This window comes from Triticum urartu, chromosome 5A (assembly GCF_056163025.1).
Source record: "Triticum urartu cultivar PI428250 chromosome 5A, HENAU_Tu73, whole genome shotgun sequence".
Classification (NCBI taxonomy): Eukaryota; Viridiplantae; Streptophyta; class Magnoliopsida; order Poales; family Poaceae; genus Triticum; species Triticum urartu.
Genome location: NC_141877.1, coordinates 622,830,540 through 622,836,330, shown reverse-complemented (window position 1 = coordinate 622,836,330; position 5,791 = coordinate 622,830,540). Strand labels below are relative to the sequence as shown.

General features: G+C 49.6%; 1 pseudogene; it reads left to right on the top strand.

Moving 5' to 3' along the window:
* The first annotated feature begins 3,304 nt into the window (after positions 1–3,304).
* On the top strand, positions 3,305–5,556 carry LOC147973465 (protein FAR1-RELATED SEQUENCE 5-like; annotated as a pseudogene).
* Positions 5,557–5,791: the final 235 nt, after the last annotated feature.

Genomic DNA, 5,791 nt, shown 5'->3' with positions numbered 1-5,791 from the left:
TGGCTGCTGACGCTGTCGCTCCTCGTTCCCGGCTGCTCCTTCTCGGACCCGTCGGTCCTGCTTCGAACTCCATGGTGAGACAGCGGTGGTGACTCCAAGATCGTGGTGGCGCATGTTGGTGAAAGGCACGTGTGGTGAAGCACGACGGATCGGTCGTGGTGGTGGGTGTGTGGTGGATGGAAGAAACCCATGTCAACTTGGCTGGCACCGATGTGGCGACGCCCGTGGGTGCCATCGTTCCTTCCTGAAGGGCATCGGGTATCCCTCTCACCCTCGCCCTTCTGCATACCGGGGGAAACCTTAGAACCAGTCCAGGCAGTAGCGTTATCATTGTCACGTTCCTTCCTGAAGGTGTTGCTTGGTATGCGGTGGTGAGAAACGCTAGAAGTGTGGTGGAAATCTCCTGAGGGCGTAGCGGTTGCAGATCATCATCGTTTTTGTCGATCCGACACTGTTGTCATTAGTTTATTTTCCTTTCTTTCTTATTCCTCTTGACATTATAATTGTAATTATGAAAACAACAAATAATCTAAAGACTGCGGAAAAAATGCTGAAAATACGGTTTATACTTCCAAAAGTCACGAGGACGGCTAAATCACAAGCTATAACAAATATATTTTCTGCAACTCTCATTACAAGGTCGATAATCATGCCGTCGCATATAAATGTACGTACCAGTAGCATAGTCACTTAGTCAGTGACAATGCAAAATAATTTAACTGAAAAAGGATCCCCCGCTTTGTATTACAAAGCAACCAACCGATACAACCAATAATAGGTGTTGGGGCGGAAGCAGTACAATCACACCCAAAAGAAACGAAAGAGAAATAACAAGAGAAAAAATGCCAACAACAGCGGATCGACGGAAACGAAGAAGCTTCACGACCACTGCGTCCACCGAAGGTCTCCCACCAAGCTCCAAGGCTCCGAAGCACCGGTACCAATCAACACCTTCAAGAAGGACCGCGACGATGACGACGGTGCTGCCAAGGGTTTCCCCCGGTATGCGACGAGGCGAGAGGAAGGGTCGCCCCCGACGCCCTCCAGGAAGGTCCGGCGGCACCCACCGGCGTTGCCGCGTCGGTGTCGGACATGCCGACAGGGGTTTCCCCCGATCCCAACCTTCACCTGGATGCTCCAAAGCCTGCCACCAAACCGATCACCATCTTGCGCCACCGCGGTCATGAAGCCTCCACGCCGTCTCACCACGGCACCATGAAGTGAGGCCCACACAACAGGGAATAGGAGCCGGGACTAGGGGCCGCAGCATCGTCGGCACGCGCGCGCGGGGGGGGGGGGGGAGGGTGGGGGGGCACAACCTCCACCGTCAACGATGGTAGCCGACTAGACACAATAGCAGGAGCATACCAGGCTCGTGGGCCCACAGGCCCGGCCGGGACCTCCACGCCCGTAAAGCTCCCGCCATCGCGCTGCAATAGGCACGCCGTCGGCGTCGCCGCCCCCCATCCGAGCTGCTCCTCCTCCACACCACACAGATGACGACGAAGCCACGCCAGGGGCCTGGCCCGCTAGGACCCAGATGGGACCCGCAGGGCCCAGATCTGGGCCGGGGGCGTGCCGCCGGCCAACCTGTGCCACCACGCCGTCTCGCCGCCAAGGGGCCATGCTACCACCTCGCGCGCCGCCGGCCACTGCCGCCGGGCCGTCGCCGAGCCGAGGAGCACCGCCGCCGCCCCCATGCCCCGGGCAGGGAGCTGCGCACGCAGGGACAGACATTCCTGCCGCTGCCGACACCACCCGGCCAGGCGCCAGGGGCGACCATCGGAGGTGGCAGGGAGGGAAGGGAAAAGCAGGGCGGCCGAAGAGGGAAGGGGCTCACGCCGCCCCGGCCACCTCCCGGGAAGGTGGCACAGGGGCGGATCCAGGAGGGGGAGAGGGAGGGGGCGGGGACGGCCGGTGGCCGGCGGCGGCAGGGGCCCTAGGAAGGCCGCCGGCGGCGGGGGAGGGTGGAAGGAACCCTCGAGAGCCCGCAGGGGGGGAGAGTTTTGCGAGATCCAATCGCAGATTGTGTGTCACAACGCAAAATAATTACACAACTTCCCTTTATTTGCTTATTGTAGACCTTGTGTTTAGGACCAGTTGAGGAGCTAAGTTCATGTGCATTCTCTACACTAGCAAGGATGGAAACCCCACCGTCAAGAATGTAAATAAAATTGTACCGTAAATGACCGAGGAAGGTTCACATAACAATAGAATATCCTCTCTTTTTTCGAGGGAAAGCCATCGTGGCATCTTCTGCTAGTACATTGGAAACAATAAAAGTTGCACATTACTGCTTATTGTCCAGAATCCAGGTAGTACAAATTTGGGATCCCTCGACATTGCAGCTAACAAACGGGTGATTGGGTTAGTACTCGGAGTACTTAGCAGTACTTACATGTCTGATCACGTCTGATTTTTATTAGCCGTCAGATCTTGCGGCGAATTTTAATTGATTAAATTTAATATGTTAATTGCGATAAGGGCATAATGGTCCAGGGGGAAATATCTTTTCTTGAACCGATCATCTGAGGACCAGATCCATGTCTACTCGATACAGTTCAGAATCCTCCTCCGATCTATTCGTCGCCGCTTGCCGCTCCTGACCTTCTCCGTCCTCGACCTGCCCGGCGAGAGGAATAAATTCATCGTCCTCGTCCTCCACCCAACCAACCCCAGCCCCCCACGCCGTCACCGAAGAAGAAGAAGGCCGGATCTGCGCCGGCTGAATCGGCGGCGGCCGCGGCGGGCGATCCCATCTCTTCGCGCGTACCATCCTTAAGGTATGAATTCGGCTTGGCGTTCTGCTCGCTCTCTTGGCCGTTGCGCCCCTCCACCGTGCATGCAGTACAACCTCAACCCCACAAGATCCGGGTACGGACTAGAACAACGAATGGAAAGCTTCATCGTGGCATAGTTTCTCTTGAGCTAATCGCATCATGTTTGTTGAAGTAAGATGTTGAGGGCATTGCTTACTTCCTTTGGTACCGTAGAAAAAAAAGTGACTTACTTGACGTTTGAGATGAGATATACTAAAGGAAGATGAGATACTGGTTCCATAGTTCACTTAATTTAGTTTATTAAAGTCATCATCACTTTAGGTTTGCATAGTGCATGAAATATAGTTTAAAGGAAGATGATATACTACTTGTTGGACGTTGATGATTGGTTTCCCTCACATGTCAAACGAGCAAAGTCTTTTCCATGCACTTGTCTTTGCCTATGAGCTATTTTACACCTGCAACATTGATAAACAGAAAGATGTTGATGATTGATTTCCCTCACATGTCATATGCAGGAAGACATGGCGTATGCAAGTGATGAGAGTATGTTCGAGTATGTAAATGTTGTCAGCAAGATGTTTGATAGTGAGGCTGAAGGCTATGAATTCTACAAAAAAATATGCTCTTGAAAAAGGTTTTAGTGTGAGGAAAAGCTACGTTGAGTGGGATGGATCCAACAAATACATAATTTTAAGGGAAATTGTGTGTAGTCGTCAAGGGTTTCACGAACAGAAGCACATGAAAAGAAACATGGAAGATAGAAAGAGGAGGCCACGAAGTTTAACTCGTGTTGGGTGTAATGCTAAATTGGTCATTACGAGATAGGAGGAAACCGGTCGGTGGTTTGTCAAGGATTTCATCGATGAGCACAGCCATCCTCTAGCCCCACGGGATCTTTCTTGTCTGCTGCGTTCGCACAGACGAATTAGCGATGAGCAGAAAGCGGACATTTCGGACATGGAAAAATGTGGGATCCGCAAATACCGTATTATGGATATTTTGTGCTTTCAATACGGTGGATTTGATAAGGTTGGATGCATAAAGAGGGACGTTTATAATTTCTGCCATGCTAATAAGCAGGAGACAATCAGTGCCGGTGATGCTAATACGGTGATCATGCACATGATGGCGAGGTGAGAGCGAGATGTGGATTTTTTCTTCAAGTACTTGGTAGACGAGCATGGCCATCTGAAGGGACTGTTCTGGGCTGATAGTCAGTCGCGACTTGACTATGAGGCTTTCGGAGACGTCATTGTTTTCGATAGCACATACAGAACCAACAAATACAATCTTCCATTCGTGCCGTTTGTCGGGTTGAATCACCACCGCAACACTGTTATTTTTGGCTGTGGTATAATTTCTCATGAAACAAGCCAGACATACGAGTGAATGTTGCGGACCTTTTCTGATTGCATGGCACAGAAGCATCCGATATCTGTGATCACAGATGGGGACCTTGCAATGCAGAGAGCAATAAGGATGGTCTGGCCAGACTCAAACCATAGACTATGTATATGGCACATTCAGCAGAACATTGTACGCCATCTGCATGATGACGACGTAAAGGAGGAATTCAGATCTTTCATTTATGATACTTCTTCCATTGAAGAGCATGAGATAAAATGGATACAATTCTTACAACGGAATAAAGTAACAGTGAGGAGTCTTGGCTGCATCAGATGTATCAGATGAGAAAGTTGTGGTGTGCTCCATATCTTGAGGGGCGTTGTTTCCTAGGATTGAGCAGCAATCAGAGGAGTGAGAGCTTGAACTCTGTGCTACATACGTATCTTGAGGGTAAGATGTCGTTGTTTGAAATGCTAGAGCACTATGAGCGTTGCCTTGCGTCGCGACGGATTAACGAAGCTCTCCATGACGTGGAAGCCTTGCAATCCGTTCCATTTACAGAGGAAAATGCTTCGCCGCTTGAGAAACACGCCGCAACAGTTTTCACACCTAGTGTCTTTAAGATGGTCTTATGGAGCATAGATGCTGTCAGCAAATGTCAGATCAGAGAGATACTAGATGGATCAGAAGATTCCACTTATGTTGTGTCCAAGCAGGAAAGAATGGATAAAAAGTTTGGAGTGCGCATTGAAGAGCAAGGAGGTCTTTTGCACCGGGTGAGTTGTTCTTGCCGTAAGCTGGAATGCGCAGGCACATCATGTTCCCACATTTTTACATATTGGAGATTTTAAAACAAACAATTCTGCCAGGTTGTTGCGTTCCCACTAGGTGGACTATGAATGCAAAATGTGCATACGCACCTACCAGAAAAAACCAGATGTATGACCATTCGGTAAGCCTGCAGAGGTACCGCGAGTTGCGGAATTGTAGTCACGCCGCAAGTTTCAAGGCATGCCACTCTGATGAGGACTATCACCGTCTAAAGATGCTTTTGCAAGCACAACATCATGGCAAGCAATCAAGTTTTGAACAAGCTGACAGCAAGGAGTCAACTAATGCTCAGCATAACAGCATTAGGTTTGGCCCGTTGATGCCGCACTCGGAGAAAGTTGATAAGGTTCTGGATCCCATGCATGTGCCAGGACGAGGTGCACCGAAGAAAAGGCTGCAGGCAAAGACAAAGAAGTCAAGATCACAGAATATCTGTGGCTATTGCAAGAAACCAGGTCACAATCGACGTAAATGCGCTAAATTGCTAGAGGTACGAAATATGTTCATATTTATTTTTTGCATGTGTTTTACACATAATTGATGTCCATGTGATTTATTGTATTCTTCTGTGTAGGATCTCGAGGCTGAACTGTGATATCTACATACAACATGAACCGACGATGAGCCAGAGAACGTCGTGTGCCATTCAGGTTTGTGCGACGTGGTCTTTACATTCTATTTCATCGTGACAGTAATTTAGTGAAGTGCGGTTGTACTGCCATGTTACTGTATTAGTTCGACATCTTTCGTTTCCATTTTTTTGTGTGTATCATTTGATGTCCAACTTTAAGAATGATGATGTATTTCGAACATGAATAAGGGCTAGCATG